Raw genomic sequence first — 17,740 nt, 5'->3', positions numbered from 1 at the left:
AACAAAATGATGCCTATGTCGGGGAGGGTGGAGGTCCTATTCGAAGACTATGCTATCACTTATCCTAGATAAAATTGTCATGTGCTCCAACTGCATAGATACCACCGTGAACAACGGTCGTCATGTCATTCTATGTAGCATAGACCATGTATGAATCTTATGCGTACACGGCAGATAACGTGCAAGGGAGAAGAAGTTCTACCATTAAAAATATATCATTTCTACATAAGCAAAACAGTCATAATAAGGCAGATGCTCTCATCCTTATTAGCGTGCAAATATATTGGCACCACTTCTTTGTGGATGCAAGTTTGACGCTATTTGGATGACTGGCCACGTGAAAAGCACGAACGTGCATGGAAAGAAGAGGTGCTTAATTCTCTCGTCTTAAGCACAAAAACTACCTTTCTTGTTTCCTTGCAAGTTGTGGCGTGAGAGATTGTCCTTCATCAGCACAACACTTCGGTAAATGTATCACATGAAAATCTTAAGTTCAGTGCGATATTTAAATTCTAATTGCTCATCATCATTGTCTAATCAAATCTCCTAGTGCGAAAGCTTCCGGTACATACAGCCGACAGTGGATGATCCATGTTTGGTTTGATTCCAGCAAAATTCTCCCCGACCTTGTGTCATGTTATCGTATCCAAGCGAACTAGAAGATGTTGTGATGAGAAAAGACAGGGCCAACCAAACCTCGGTGAAATGATGTATCAGGCAGGGAGGATATCAAAACTTGAGAGTATCACTAGTGGGGACACCCCTGATTAGCGGCGTTTATAAGTGTTGACCGGCCGGCTTCGCAAAGCGTGCAGCTAGTATGACACCGATGGCCCGCGCTAGACAGTGCTAGTCCATAAAAACTAGCAGCGTTCGTGTCGGACGCCGCTAGTTTGTACTAGCCATGCCCGCGCGGCGGCACGCCGCGCCCTATTAATGCATTTCGGTGAAATTTGTTTCATGTTTTAGTTGTGATGTTGTGTGTGCTGCTGTTGAGTTGACATTCCATCTTTAAAAAAAATCTGTTATGATTAATGTAAAATATATGTGTATGAAATTGTGTATTCATAATCAGGCAAGTAATGATGCACTATTAGTAATTTGCCTTCATATTTTCAGTTATAAATAACTTGTCTTCCCACATAGCATTTGCGGAATGTACTCATTTATTACAGCTTAAACTGAAAATAAAAAAACTTAAACAAATGTTCAATAGAAAACTATTGTCAAATCCGAAGTTATTTCATTGAGGCCTGATTTCTCTGTTTGCGAAGAGTATGATGAGGTGTTACATGCTGACTGATTTTTCTGTTCGCCTGTTGGTTTATTCTCATCATAATTGCATCATGTTTCTTCAGATTATTTGAATCATGGAAGAAAACATTTTGAATCATTTGTTCAGACCTTCCAAACTTGCCTTGCGGGCAAAGAATATGGCAGTATATGTTATAAAAAGAAGCAGTATACTGACTGGATTCACTGACCAAGAGTCGCACATACTCCCTCCGTTTCTTTTTAGTCTGCATATAACTTTTATCTGAACTTAAAATATCTCTAGTTTGACCAAACTTATAGAAAAAAATATCAACATTTACAATGCCAAAGGAGTATCTTTAGATTCATTATGGAATGTAGTTTCATATTATGTATATTTGATATTGTAGATGTTGATATTTTTTTATATAAATTTGATCAAAGTTTATAAAGTTTGACTCGACACAAATCTTATATGCGAAGTAAAAAGGAACGGAGGGAGTACAATTTTGGAATAGTCCTAGTCCAAAAGCACCTTTAGAATATTCATGGTTCCTTTCTACCAGCCAACATAATTCATGAATTTGAGTGGTCGCTATCTTCAATATTAAGTCATCGCAAATATTAACTCACCTTTAGAATCTTGAATATCTCATTCTATTTGTTATGCTGTAATTCTGCACTGTCAATGCCACCGTTAAATATCTTGTGATCGCTAACTTAGAAATACCAAATCATGTCAAAGAGTAGATGAAAGAAACATACACAAACTGAGACCAAAGCCTTGCTGACCTCTCTATGTACTTGTTGTTCCTCTGTAGAACTCTCGATGCCTTTTGGCCCTTTGAATACAAAATTCCGGTAGGGAACCTCTCTCCGCAGGTGAAATTTAAAAAAAATGTTAAGCAGGAAACCAGGGAGGATGCTGCAAGAGGATGCCTACATATGCCTACTCTTGCTCTAGTTCATGGTATCTTTGTTGATCGCGTCGTTCGATCGTCCGTGTTTCCTCATCAAAGGTTGGAATCTTTAATGAATACATTTCTATGCAGCTTATGGCTTTCTTCTGTACAGGACTACAAATAGTCAGAGACAAGGAAGCTACATTCTGTGATCTCCCTCTACAAACTGCTTCCCTATGATGTCCAGAATTTCCTTTCTATGATACCAGCGAGCCTGCTTATCTGGCATGTTGTTTTCGTTAACCATCATCATGGTTGCACCAGGTTTGTGCAGTCAACACCCCAGACCTATATATGGATCAAACGTGCAGTTGATGTGCTCCTCCCCTGTACAAAAATATACACTCCTTCTCTTCTCCCCTCTCCTGCCAACTGATGTTATAGCAGCTCGATGCAATATGTAAATCGGTTGACATTTGGCGGTCACTTCTTTCTTCTCTCTTGTTATTCGCGCCGATTCCCAATATCTTTCAAACCTTGCACTACTTTAGGTTCCAGCTTGTGCTGAAAAATATTTCCTTGCAAAGACGTTGACCTGCCAAATAGAAGCCCAACAAGGCTGTTTAAAGTTACTAATTAGCATCTATTTAAGTTCTCAAGAGAATCTAGTCTGGCTATTTCTAAGTGGTTTCACGTGGATGCTCAAACTAAATAATAAAGTCTGAATCTGATTTCCTTCAGCTGTTCGTCAAGCTCCTGTTCTGATTCTACTATTTGCATAACCATATGACGCGATTAGTTGTCAGGCTCAGGCAATCTGCACAGGGAATACGAAACACAGGTAGAAATAATGTGATATGTTTTTTGCTAGCGTATTTAAAATAACTGAAGATATAATGTAGGTTTGAAAGACGTCAGTTAACTACACTGATTTCCAATGCAAGTTTTTTTTGTTTTTGAATGTAATTTCAAGAGCAATATACAAAATACAGAAAATGAGCAGTGTGACTGAATTTATTCCTTAAACTCACCATAGCAGAACAAAACTTGTGATTTTCCTTTGTATTCATTACAATGGAAGGAATCTTGCAATTTGAACAATGTAGTCTGCTGATTTTCTAGTTTCAATCATCAGCAAGAATGATATTTCATTTTACAATAGAAGAAAACAGCTACAGGTAGCTAGATGCATCGACCCAATAAATGGACAAATTGAAATGAAGACTACCTTGTGATCCTTCCAAAATTCTTTCACAATCCAAACTATGAAATAAAGTACTTCAGGTTCTTACAGAAGATTGCAAACTTGCAACTAACTTATCAGTAATGATATGCTCATTCCTTTTCAGAGCTTTAGCAAGGAGAGAGAAGAGCAGCGGCTATCCGAGGTAGAGGAAGACCGGGGTCGAACGGAGTGGTACCGCATCCATTGTTGTCAGATACCTCCTACATTTGTGCTGCTGCTTGTCCGGGAATAAGAAAATAACGGGGAAAGTGCAGTTTGAATCTGCAAACGGAAACCAAGCCAGCCAAATAAAATTGAATCAATTAGCTGATAAAAATCAGTACATGTATAGTAATGAAAGGAGAAATAGGAGGCGTCACCTCAATCTGTGCAACATAAACAGATGATCTTCATAAATAGACTCACGCGCACAGGAAAATAAGAGGAGACGGGAATCAAAGTAAGGAAAGGAGATGAACATGCAGGCAGCGTGCGAGGCTAGAAGCCCGTTGGCACGGCCACCGGCGCGTGGGCAGCGCTTGTTCCCTCGGGCCGTAGGTAGCGCGCGGGTGTGGGAGGAGCGGGGGCGTGTGGGGTACGGGCGGCTCGCGCGAAGGCCCAGCCGGCTCATCCGTGGTGGTGCCTGCTGCTCCTTCGCCTTAGATACCCGACGACGGCCCTGGCACCACTTTTGCTCGAACGACGAGAGGCAGACCGGAGTAAGCCTGGTAGGGTGGCGACGGCGATGCAGGATCTCGCTCCCCAGAGCAGCAGCGGCATCAGACTCGACGCAGCTCCTGCCCGGTACAGGCCCTTGGTGGCGGCCCCGACGGCGGCGGAACCATCGCCACGCTAGCACTGATTGGAGGAAGAAGAAGGCAGGCAGCAGCGAGCAGGATTGAGGGTCGGACGCCCACCAGTATTTATAGGAGACAGCAGCAATGAGGAAACCAAATCAGAAACGACCAGCAGAGGCGGTAGAGAGAAGTCCAGAAAGCAGAATCGAAGCGGCGACCGCCAACAGGAGGACTCGAGAAGCTGCAGGCGACAGAGACGGAAGGCTGAAGTACGTGGCATCAGACGGAAAAAAATAGAAATCGAATCCAACCTGATCTTGGCAACTGCCAGCGATCTGTATCCAACCTAAATTTTTTTAGCTCCTAATTGGCCGCTGCTCCACACACCCAGGAAGGTACACGACCATGTCCCCAAGTATTACACGTGTCAGGCAGCAGTTGGTCAATTTTTTACGATAGGAAAAAGTGAAAAAAACCAGAAAAACTAAACCTAGCCAGGTTTAGTATATGTAGAATACTTTAGCAGCGTTTATGCCTAGAAGCGGGAGGGGAATTTTTGGTCTATGGGGACATATGCACCCTATGTGGATTTTCTTTTCGTAATTCAATAAAAAGTCAAAAATTCCTAAAAATATTTTTGAAATAAACTTGACCTTCTATTGTACTCGTGAGAAATAAAATCCAGAAGAAAAATATCCCTTTGACTTCTTTTCAAAAAAGACAAATTTTTGGCTAAAATAGTGTGAATAGTGACCTATAATAGCAAATAAATTTTGTCTTTTTTGCTGTGCGGTCAACTTTTGTTTTTGTCGTCGAGATTTATATACTAGTGCAAAAGTAAGTCAAGTATTTTGTCAAAATAGTTCTTACCTCTTTTGACTTTTTATTAAAATATTAAAAAGAAATCCCCATATAGGGTGCATATACAATCAGGAACCAAAGTGTATTTCCCCCTAGAAGCACTGCTAACTGGTGAAGCACTAGTTGCGTGTCCATGCGGACAACGCTGCTAATCGGCAATTCAAGTAGCAAGGAATATTTTACTAGTCACAGCGAGAATAATTTGTCATAATATTATCAAGCAATTGTATAGCTTCTCCAAATGTGATTTCCATAAAAGTACAACCTGCGGCGGAGTCTAGAAGATTTCTAGAAACAAATTTTAATCCCGCATAAAAAAATTATCATTCATAAGCTTAAACCATGAATGAGGCTATTTCTCATAATTGATTCCATTCTATCTCAAGATTGTGCAACATGTTCACGCTCAAGTTGTTTATAATTCTTCATGATTTTATTTCTTAGAAATATAATCTTAGCGCGAGGAAAATACTTGGCAATAGAAGCATCCTTACACGCTAGAAGAATTATAAACAGAAGGAGCCACTTGACTAGCTCGGCTTGGTTTTGCGGCCGAGTGGAAGCCACGAGGAAGGTCAGGTCAGGTGCGGCGGATGCATTTTCGACCATACATACATACATACATACCACGCCGTCCACATCACTCTTCCGAGGACAAAGACGGAGCAAACTGTCAATCAGACAATTACTCGCAAACACGCGCGCATGATGTGGACAACGATATTATCAGCTCGAGTGGTCAGTGAGGTGAGCGTGAGATGCAGTTCCTCCAATCCCGCAACAACAACAGCCCAAAAGCCAAGTCTCAATATTGCCATGTCTAACAAATACTACAAGGGAGACATGACACATTTGTAATTCATTCCTCGTTAATCGGTGATGTGACTAGGTTATGTAATCTTCTTTCTTCAACCGGCTGTGGTCTTTTTTCCTCTTTCATTTTTTTCCAAACATGTTGAGTGTCTGGACTTTGTTTTGTTTAGTAGAGATGAATGTGTGCATCACTATATATATGATGTTGAGGTCATGGGTGTCCCCTTTTCAGGAATTTTATTTTTCTGGTTATATAATCCCCGGTTGGCTGCAATAACACAGAAAGTCAGTAACCTCGAGATGCAAAACATATTTGTCTAAATAAAGTATAATATGAGCAAAATTTAGTACAATAGTCGGGCCATACAATCGTTAATAATGGTTTTATTCTCTGGAAACAATCTAATCCAAATCAGGTTTAAAAAAAAACTAGGTAGGCCTATAAAGTCATTTTTTAATATATTTTTCGAGTGATTTCTTTAAATCCTTAAAGCTATTTTTTGACATTATAAAACTGAATTTTATATAATTAATTTTGTATTTTACAAAGTATAAGAATTAGAATTGAAATTAACTTGAAATTTAGAAATATTTTGAGGTTAACTTAAATTATAATTAAACACATTAAAAAAATATTTTTATTATAATTATAGGTATTTAACTGTGAATAAATGATCATATTAGATGTCACATTAAATCCCCTGAAAAAGATGGTTTCTCTGTGGGGACCCTAAAAAAGATGTTACATTAAATTTACTAAAAAAAACACTTGAAACACGAGGTAAACTGAATTACAAAATCAAATTTCCTAACAAGATTACAAACTATAATACCATAATATAGAATATAGTCTAGCAGAGTCGGAGAATACAAATCATCTTTTCTAGTTGAAATGTGTGGATTTATACATTTATTTATAAATTAATTTTTTTAATAACTCATAATGTAGCATCAAAAGGATTGAAAGCATAATGAGTGATACTAAAGTGAAGAGGAAGAATAATCTTTAATCAAAACGTGCATACGAAATATGGGATGAATCGCAATATAACCATGGGGTGGCTATGGATAATTAGGCCTAAATTTATGTCGATAAATAATTGGCATTCAGCAATGTTTTTATCCGAACTCCCTCCTTCCTGCATTGCCTCTTTGGCCATCTCCATCCACTTTGTCGCATTTCTGCGGTACTCATCCTTTCCCTCCCCATCCATCACCTTCCGGATGCATCTCTCCACCTCCTCCCTCCTCACCAAGCCTTTCACGTCTGCACGCATCCGCACGCCGATCCCCCATGCACTCTCCACATATTTTGCCGTGGTTGGCTGGTCAGCCGACCTTGGCATTGCCGCCATTGGCACACCGGCAACAATTGCTTCTGTTGTTGAGTTCCATCCGCAGTGTGTCAAGAAACAACCTGCAAGGTAAAAGGCAAATTAGTCCCTCAAGAAATGGATATTTATTTACACACATATATATAAAGAAATTCCCCATTTTCATACCTATGGCTTTATGCGCCAAGACATCAAGCTGGGGACACCAAGGCACAAGTAATCCATTTTCCTTGCATCTGTCATGGAGTTCTTCAGATATCTTTTCTACCTCGCTGGATCTCACGACCCAGAGAAATGGCTTGCCGGAATCGCAGAGCCCATTTCCAAGCTCGTCAAGCTCACCGGCGTCGAGGCTGTAGACCGTCCCATAGGACGCGAGGACTACTGAGATAGGAAGCAGGCGTTCCAGCCATGCCATGCACGGCGCGTCGCTGCTGAAGAAGTTGACGCCGTAGGCCTTGTTCGACGGCAGGCGGCCGTCGTCGAGGAAGAAGGACGGCAGCGTCGGGCCGACCGTCTTGGCGCGTCATCTGGACTCCATGTACTCCGCCTCCTGCGGCTCGAGGTCGCGGAAGGAGTTGACGAGCACGTCGCCGGCGTCCTCGAGGCCCTCGAACTGCCGGATGGACACCTCGAGTACAGCTCCGGTGACACGAGGAACGGCGACAGGTCCTCAGGCCCGAGGTCCACGCTCACCGCGCCCCGGGCGTGCAGCGCGCTCCCGTCCGCCGTCGGCAGCGGCGCGCGCCCCGCCCACGCCTCGCCGTAGATCAGGTCCACGGCGCACGACTGCGACATGAACGCGGCAGTCGGCACACCGGCCGCTCGTGCCACACGCGGCGCCCACGCCATGTGCGGGTCGTAGACCATCACGGACGGCATCCTCCCGGCGCGCGCCTCGGCGGCGATGACCCGCGCCAGCGGCTCGGACCCCACGGCCTCGGCCCTGCGGCAGTACTCGACGGGGTCCGGGCAGGAGGCCATGCCACCGTCGTCGAAGCCGTCGGAGAAGGCGGCCACGCGGAAGGGGTCGCCGGGGGGCGGGCCCGTGGAGAGCACGTACCGCGTGGCGACGAGCGTGGGGTGCAGGCCGTGGTAAGCGAGGCGCCGGCCGAGTTGGATCATCGGGTTCATGTGGCCCTGCGCCGGCAGCGGCACCAGCAGGACGTGCACACCGCCGCCACGCTCATCGCCGGACGGCATGCTCGCGCTCTCCATGTCTCTGTTTTCTTGGCTTTCAGTTCTGCCCAAGAAGCTCTGTGTTGCTCTGCTTTGGATGTTTCACGCAACAGAAATATATAGGGGCACCAATAGGCGCCGGTGCGCCGGTCGAACCGTTCGGCCGGTCAGGCCCTAGCCGCACGATGCGCGCGTCTACACCACACAATTTCTCCCCTCGCCCCCTCGTGCGCTCGTCTTCTTCCTCTCGACAGCTCCGCCAGGTCTCCTGCTTCCTCCCCTCGCTGACCAGCCACGACTCCGCGCTTGCCCCTGCGCCGCCCATGCTCGCCGGCGCCCGCGGCGCCGCGCTCGTCCTCGTCGGCTGCCCGCGCCGCCGCGCTCCCGTCGCCGTCGAGTGGTTGCAGCTTTTTCGCCGGGCGTTTCCAGCATCCTTGATGGGAAGTTCCTACACTGCCGGTGGTGACCACCGCAACTCCGCCACCATGGATGTAGCAAATTACCTCGCTGATAGTAGCAAAATCAGACGACGGTTGCAGCAAAAAGAAATTTGGTCGCCGACATCGCAGCTCCGCCACCATGGATGTAACAAATTACCTCGCCGATAGTAGCAAAATCAGACGACGGTTGCAGCAAAAAATGTCACCGTCGTCGCGGGGGCGCAGGTCCGCCATGATGAATGTAGCAAAATCGTTTGCCGGTTGCAGCTTTTTGCGCCGCTGCTTCCAGCCTTTTGCTTCGATGGTTTCAACATTGGCAGCGACGGTGCGGTTGCAGCTCGCCGACCACCGATTGTAGCACCGCCGACCGTCGATTGGCCGCTGTGCAGGTAGCTTTTTCATTGGCCGCTTCCAGCAAAAACCTAGCCGGTTGCAGCACCAGAGCCTTCCATCTCCATCACCGGCAACGCTGGTTTGCAGCGCCGCTTGATTGTTGTCTGGTCAACGCCATGGCTGTTCCAGCAGCGTCTTGCCACACCACCCGTCCCATAGCCGCCTGCGCTCTCCATTTGCAACACCGCACCACCAGTCCACCACACAACCCTCCTGCATGCGTGGGTGAGGGAGGAGCTGCGCGAGCACCAAAGCAGGACAGCTCGCTGGGGAAGATTGCCGTGGTCTGGCTGACCATGGCCGGCAAGGAGTGGTTGCGGTGAGAGGGGATTAGAATCAGAGAGATTGGGGAAGGAAGATTTGGGGAACGAGTGGATGTGCTAAACCGAGGGAAGGATATAAAAGGATAAGGGGAAGCGGTGGGATGGACCCAGATGCCCACGTGGAGCGATCAAAAGGTACGTGACGCGGCGTGTGACCGGCCGAACGCTCGGCCGGTCTGCCGTACGCAAACGTTTCCCAATATATAGGCGCTTTAGCAGTAGGATTGGAGTAGAGTGGCGGCCAAGTATGTTACTCCTATGTTTTTTGTTCTGTTATGGGAAGCTTCTCTGAGCATGGCTATCACCTACCAAGTCACCTTCACGCTCACCTTGACAAGAGAAGGTGCTCATGTAGTTTCCCACGTCTTCAGCCGAATTGGAGGTAAAGGCATCTCCAATGGTAACCCGCAAAAATCTCCGTCCGCAGACAGGGATAAAGGATGTCGACATCCAACGCTATCCGCATACATTTCAAACTCCTTTTCAACATACCACATGAAATTCATGTAAACATGGCCGGATTTCATACAAACATGATGAATTTCATACAAACCGGACGAGAACGGTTACATTTTGGACATATTTTCAACTAAAAAGGTTAAACTATGTGCACGTATGGTTGCGTAGAGCTCCACTCCCATGACACGGATACACTACACTAGTCTACAGCCGGTCGTGGCTTGTCTTCCCCATGTCCGGCAGCCACCTCACCGAATTGTCGGGAGCCCCGGAGATATATGCTTCGGCGCAAAGGGTGGCTCATTTCCCGCCGCTCATCGAAGTGGAACCCATGGTTGATGCTTCACCCAAAAGGGAAGGGGGCACGTCCGCTTTTGTGAAGCCCAGTCGGGAGCCGACGATGGTCTAAGATAAATAAGAACCGGACGAAACCCCGGCTGTGTATGCCGGTGTCGCCTCGGCGGTGACCTTTGTGGGATCCAAGCGGCGACGGCTTCCTGTGTTCTACTTCTCCTCAATGATGTCGGCGGGCGCGGATGTGCTAGCCACCACCTCGTCCACATCCATGCAGCCGACTTCTTTCTCTGTGTGCATGGCGCGACTACGAGCTCGTCGATGACGAATGGCGCAGTCGCAGGCACTGGATGCGGTGATGCTCGTGCTACCGTGTTCCCCGTCGTGTCGGTGCGGAGCAACTCACCACTCCTCGTCGAGTTGGCCAGGAGTGGCGAGTTGCTGAACCATACGGTGGCCTGGGCCGGCAACTTGCTCGGTCGGGTCAGGTGTGGGAGGTGAAGCGGCGAGATGCCTCGCTCGTATACAGCTGGCTCAGCGGGCCACCCAGCCAGCTTGTATGCCAGAGAACTGCTCTTCGGAAGCCATTGAAATAGTGGAGAAAATGATGAAGTGGGAGATGGGAGCGGCAGAGGGGTGAGATTCTTGGCCGGCATCTGGCCTCATATAAATAGAGGTCGGCAGGGAGGAGCTCGGCCAGTGTTGCGTTTAATGCCGGCCCGCTCATGAGCGAACGTGTGGGCGGAGTAGGTTTCTCGGCTTCCACGTGGGTTTATTGGAGGGGTATGAATACGGCGAGGAGGCGTGTTCACCTGGGCGTGCAGTGGGCAGCGTCCTCAGCCGACGGGCCGCTTCAATGGCGGAGACAGTGAGAGGTCGTGTCCGTCCTGAGCCATCTTCAATGCGGAGCGGCGCGCTCTACAATGGCACGAATGCGGGCAGTTAGCACCTGGCGGGAGCGCGCACGTGAGAGGGAAGGGGTTTTTTGTGGGCTAGGGCGGTCAGGAACGGGCTTGGGATTAGTCCGGACCCCCGCCATCCTCCCCCACTTTTTTCTGTGGTTTGCGGGAAAAATCATGTTCGGACTGCCTCGCGGATAGATACAGGTCAGCGTTAGATGGTTTCCGCGGTCTAGACAGTTGTGGGAGGTTTACGGGTCCACCATGGAGATGCCCTAAACATAGTAGAAATAATTGTTGTGTTTCTAATTTTTTCTTAGTGCATCCCCTGTTGAGTTCCTAAAGAAGATGGGACCTTGAAGCAGACTACAGGATGGAAGCTGAGAAGATGGTCTTGAATTTTTTGGCGAACCAGATGACGACATCATGGTATTCTACAACTTGCACGACTCACCGTAGTTCTCGATGTTGATCCAGAGTTAGGCACGCTAGCTACATGTCATTAGTACTTCTTTAAACATGCCATATGCCCATATGGTATTATTGTTATGTTGAAGTTTTAAACTGTGCTATATATATCGTACTAGGCTTTATGATATTACAAGTATTGTTAAACTTAAGTTTACAATTATTATTGTTGTTAAATTGTGCTATATGATACTATTTTACTGTTAAACTAAAAAATTAGCCGTATGGCTGAAGTTGCTACCGCATTTTTTTTGTTGCATGGGCGACCATAAGAGTGGCGGGGTAGCACATGAGCCTCCCGCTAATGGTTACGTTGCAGGTGGTGGGCGGGCCGCCGGCCACTGGTGACCTGTTAGTAGTGGTGGGAGCCCTCCACTGCCCCGCCCACCATCGGTGAGCCTTTTGCGCCCGCCACTGCTAGTCTATGTTGTAGTACTGAATTTAATAGCAATTTCATATTTTATAAGCGTACATTCTTTTGCATGGTTCTTTCGTAACTTCATGCCGCCTTTCTGTGATAAATATAGTGGGTGATGATCGATGATGCAACTGTTTAGTTAGGTACTGGAAGCCCATTACATCAACTATAGTAGATAAATATGAGGTACATCTTCAAGTTCTACTATTTGTTTTCTCCAATGCCTAGAGTGTACGATTTTGATTTGGTGATTCAAATATATTACCATGAACATGAGATATAACTACATTCAGTATGACAAAGTGCAGTACTTAAGTTTCTTAATATGGTACTTACATTTGTTTACATTTTTTCTTTTTTGTTGTGTATGTAGATTATATGGTTGTGGGATGCGAGTAGATAGATACATTATTTAAGTATCTTTATGATCCTAGCAATAATAACCGTCTGTCACATACTAGCCCTACCCTGATTCATGTCTCATCCTCAAAGGTAATTTTATTAGGCATGCTTGCTCCCAAGGCTCTAACTTACGTGTCTCTATTTGTTCTTTCCTAACTATTTAGTTCTACAATTAAGAACAAATTAGTTTCTAGTCTGCATATTGGTGATTTAGTTCAACTATCTTTTCCAGACATTATTAATTGATAAAACAATTACACCATTATCGACCATGACGCTTGCTTCAACCTCTTTAAGTTAGATACCTACGATGTTAGCTTAACCAGCTCATGATTCCTACAATGGAAGCCTTGATCATTCAAGTGCACAAAAAGAAGACAATCAAAATTGAATTGCTAGTTGGAAAGCATCCAACTAAAAATGGCAGTGTAAACTATGTGGGTTTTGGTTTTAATAACTTACGAAGTCACATTCTATATTACCAGTACAAATCAAGCTAGATTATTGAAATTTTTATTATCTTTCCTATATTTTCTATACGTTCCTACCTAATTACATTTTGATATCTCTCTCGTTTGTTTTCACTCTGTTGTCTATGGGGTATGCATGCCAACTTGAAATGCAATATGTTACTACTCCCTCCGTTCCAAACAAGTGTCATGACAACAGTTATTTTGGAACGGAGAAAGTATCTTTTAACATTTTTACCTAGAGCACTGTCACAAAATTTCAAAAGAGCAGCATCACAAGACAATAAACTAATGTGATTTACCACGCTAACACTTGTTGTACACTCAACACAGTAGCACTTTAATAACCAAAATGGTTCCAATTAGTATTGCAAAATGGCTCCTAAGCATGGTGACTGCTTCCTTGTTTCTTTACCCTTAGGAAAGGGCATGGGCTCAACGGGGGAGGGGGGACATGCAGGAAAAGGTGCATGCATGTCGACATCGCCCTCATAGCAAACAACTGTATAATCTTCACTAATCACCATTAGCATGCATGGTATCAAAAAGGAAAACAACTTATAAATATGTCAGTTGATGATACCACTGTAGTTCTTCATGTATGGTGGACATGACACAAGTTAGTCAGAATCTTTGCCATGACTACAACAACGATATACAAATGGAAGATCATAATGAATTTCCCAAGCCACCATAAATTTGCATAGTCAACAAGCACCCTTACCTAACTCAAGATGTGGCTCCAAATAATGCGCAAAAAAGAGAGCTTTGTAACTCCGGTGGAGCATACCGTATGTGACGGGGGCATCGCCCCCTCCTCCCTTAGTATTCAAATTTTGTATTTTGTAATCCCCTCCGAAAGCCAACCTTCTCAAGTGCTGCTATTGCAACGGGACACGAGGGTTTAGGAGACTGCAGATACTCTTGATAAGAGATCACGACAAGACTACAAAGTTCAAACTTACAACTGTGCTTCTGCGCCGCAAAAGTCACCGAGAGTGGCGTCGGTACAAAAGCCATGCTTACAAGGACAAGAAGAGTCAATTCCCAAGGATGGTAAGTGGAAGTGAGGAAGAGTAAAGCAACATAACATGAAATATTTGCAAGTAGCACAAGGACGGCAGCCTTGACGACCTTCCGGCTTGATCCACTTGAAGACCAATGGTGTTGTCTTTTCGTCAAATACCGAAGCCAATGTGGTAAGCAACACAAACCTTTGACGCCTTTGTGCTGTATAAGGATAAACAACCCGCATGATTCTTGTGTCACAAATTCAAGCTTCACAACTCTGGATCTCACCTAAGTATCTTAGACTATGGCAGTTCTTGTAAACATATTGTTACTGAATCATATGATCTTATTTTGCTCCTTCCATACCCCCAACAACTTGCAGTTATTTTCAATTGCTTGGTTTTAAAACAAAATAGACTACTAAATTAGGATTATCTCTCTAATAAAAAAATGGTGTTAATTTGACAAATACTTGCAATTGGCTGCAAAATCTGCAATGTTCTGCACAAGAAACTCTGTTTTCCTTGGCTTTGGATGTTTTAAGTCAAGGGAATGAGTGTACCATGAAAGTACCTCCTGGCAAATAATTAGGCGCTAGCTGCAGGATTCCAACAGAGTGGTGCGCAATTAAGGTAGGTTTTTTGTTCTGTTATGGGAAGCTTCTCTAAGCATGGCTATGACCTATCAAGACACTTTCACGCTTAGTTGATCACGTTGACAGCCACATGGAAGGTGCTCATGTAGATTCCACATCCCAAGAGTTCGTTCTCAAGCCGCAGTTATTTTTCTTACTCCCTTCTCTTCCCTTTCTCTTGTTGATATTTTGTTGGAATGGGATTAGTCTGGTAGAAATGACCGGGATATTGGGAGGAGAGAAGGCAGCCCTCCCGTCGGTTGCTCGAGAAAGAAAACAATACTTGGAGGAGTGAAGATATTTGTCTCTCAAGCTGTATTGATTTTTCTATTTCAAAAGATGGACAAATTTGTACTCACACAAAAAGAAGGCGAACAATTTTACAAGACAAACTAATCTTTTTTACAATCTAATTTGGTGGCAAACGGAGTAGAAATAATTACTTCAGATTTTTCAAGATCATTTCCTGTAGTTAATATTTAATATTTTGGGAAGTGGCGATGAAGCGTTTGACTTGGTGGTCACATGGGTCGTCTGACTACGGAACAAGTTTATTAGAATGGTGCTCAATGTTAACTGGGTCAAGTATGGAATAATTTGCTTACCGAAAACATGCTATAATTAACAATTACGGTAAATTTTGCTAGGTCATAATACACAAGTTTTAGACAAATATAGTGTGCAACTCAAGGTAACTCGTGGTTACTAGGATCTTTCGCCATCCAGAAACAAATCGTAACAGATTAAACCCATTAAGCGTTGCCAAAAGGGCGGCCAACCAGCTATGCCATGTGGCGCAAGCTGGTTGACCGCAGTGAGAAAGCTTATGGGAAAAAATAGATGAAGGTGAGCAAAAAAATTAAATACTTTTTCCTTTTTAGATGGAGGTGTGGACTCATATATTTTTTTAATGGAGGGTTATGCAAATTGGCGCTCGCTTGTAGGCCCCGGTGATATTTTTTTTCCCTTCTTTACCTTTCTTTTTAAGATGGAGGTGAGAATTTTTTTTTTTGAGATATTTTCTTAGATGAAGGCGAGAGCTCGTATATTTTTTAAATGAAAACATGCGCACAACTTCCTTTCAAACGGCGTCACCAATCACTACTAAACTACTACAAACTACTACAAGTGTGTCCATGTCTTCCCCACATTTTTGTTGAGACATCCGATAGATTATAGAGAAAATTGCTTCTATACCATCGACAACCTCAGCAATGGCTCATTTGCCATCCAACAAAGCTCCGGTGCTTATATACCAAACACAAACCAATTCTATTGCTTATATACCACTAGCAGTTAGTCTACCGTTATTTTAGTCCGGTAAGTGACCAAAATGACTGTCCTGCCCTCAATGGTAAATAAGCACAACTGTAAAACATGTCCAGAATTTTTTTTGACAATATTCCCCCTGTATTTTCAACATTCCAGCACAAATATAATGACTATCTAACAATTCCAGCATATAAATAGTTCCAGCAATAGAGTAATACTCAAGAAAATCCACATCAAGTCCACGCATACCCGTGTATGTACATAATTTCGTTAGGGGTATATGCATATCCATGTATGTACATAATTTCTTTGGTAGGTATATGCATACCCGCGTAATTATATAATTCTTTTTTGTGGGGTTATGTATATAATTTCGTTAGTAGGTATATGTATACCCACGTATGTACATAATTTCATTAGTAGGTATATACATATCTGCTATGTATATAATTTCTTTACCACCTAAAACCTGAAATAAATCATTGGATATATACGTACCCGTGTATGTATATAATTTCATTAGTAGGTATATATATCATGGGTATGTTTATATTATTTGGAGTCACTTGCGTTTTGTATGTTGTATGTAGTATCTGTCGGAACCGAGAGTATGTACGTGTAGTATGTAGTATATAACAATGATTAGGTAGTATATATACTAATTTTTAGGTAGTATGTACCATTTTTTGAGCATGCTCTTTTTTACGTACAAATATGTACGTATTTCACAAATATAAAAAAACTATGGGCTCATATGCAATTTTTTCATGTAACTTGCTTTGAAATATCTTAGAAATATTATATGAACATATTTAAAACAATAAAATAGTATATATATAGTACCACATGATAGTATATGAGACATGTGGGGTAACTACCACCGGGTGGTAGGATGGATTTTCCCTATATATATATATATATATATATATATATAGAGAGAGAGAGAGAGAGAGAGAGAGAGAGAGAGAGAGACCGAGAATTTACCTAGCGCAAATAGCAGACAGAGAGCATTCGTCAGCTATGCTGTCCACCTCATCGGGCATGGAATTCAGGGGCAGAGGGTCTGCTGCAAGTGCGCCCACAAAGGAGTTGATCTTGGGGAGGGCCTCGGCCATCGGCGCCACTGCCCCGCTCCCCACCTCGCCGGAATCCCCGATGCTAGGGTTCTAGTCGACATGGCTGCTGGGAGAGGTTGGCGCTGCTAGCCCCCATGTGTTGGCCGTCGAAGAGGCGATGGAAGAGAGGGCTAGAGGCGCGGCGGCGATGGGGGCGTGCGACAGGGGCTGGGGAAGCGCCGCCGGCGGTTCCGCCATGAACCGACGCCTGGATAACGTCGGAGATGCGGTGGACGAGAAGCATGGGGAAGCGCCGGCGAGAGTTCCTCCATGATTCGGCACCGGCGGGGGATGGGGGAGCGGCGGTTGGGGCTCCGGTGGCGCCGGCGGGTGTTTGGCCATTGCGGCTCGCTGGAGGCCGGCGCGTGTGTGTGGATTGGGGATGATGGGGCGCGTGCGTTGAGTCGTGGAGATGGGAAGGGTCGGGTGCGTGCGTGAGATATTTCTTCTAAACTGAGGGTGAAATTGGAGTTTATGAGAAACCTGATAGGAAAACGGAGACTATTTAAGGGCAGACTAACGGCCATGGCAAATAAGCAATAAAATTTGTTTGTTTCTGGTATATAAGCACTGGAGCTTTGTTGGATGGCAAATGAGCCATTGCTGAGGTTGTCGATGGTATAGAAGCAATTTTCTCTAGATTATACTCGGAGGAGGGGGCGGTGGTGGAGGACGGGCGGATGGATTATGGGTCCAAACACACCCAGCGTACGACCTGGTCAAAATCGATCGACACGAGCCAATCGAGGCTAAATCGTTGCTGGGAGCTTAGTGATT

The 17,740-nt window shown here is 44.6% G+C and overlaps 1 long non-coding RNA gene and 1 pseudogene across 1 annotated transcript; both read right to left on the bottom strand.

Annotated features, from left to right (window-relative positions):
* Positions 1-3,194: 3,194 nt before the first annotated feature.
* Positions 3,195-4,259, bottom strand: LOC123043347 (uncharacterized). The gene is made up of 2 exons (XR_006419150.1): positions 3,762-4,259; positions 3,195-3,663 (listed from the first exon to the last, which is right to left on the bottom strand). It is a non-coding gene; the product is annotated as an uncharacterized lncRNA (long non-coding RNA).
* Positions 4,260-6,129: 1,870 nt separating this feature from the next.
* LOC123043345 (UDP-glycosyltransferase 79-like) lies at positions 6,130-8,405 on the bottom strand (annotated as a pseudogene).
* Between the last annotated feature and the right edge of the window lie 9,335 nt (positions 8,406-17,740).

The sequence above is a fragment of the Triticum aestivum genome, chromosome 2B (genome assembly GCF_018294505.1).
Source record: "Triticum aestivum cultivar Chinese Spring chromosome 2B, IWGSC CS RefSeq v2.1, whole genome shotgun sequence".
NCBI lineage: Eukaryota > Viridiplantae > Streptophyta > Magnoliopsida > Poales > Poaceae > Triticum > Triticum aestivum.
This window is presented reverse-complemented; position numbering and strand designations above follow the sequence as displayed.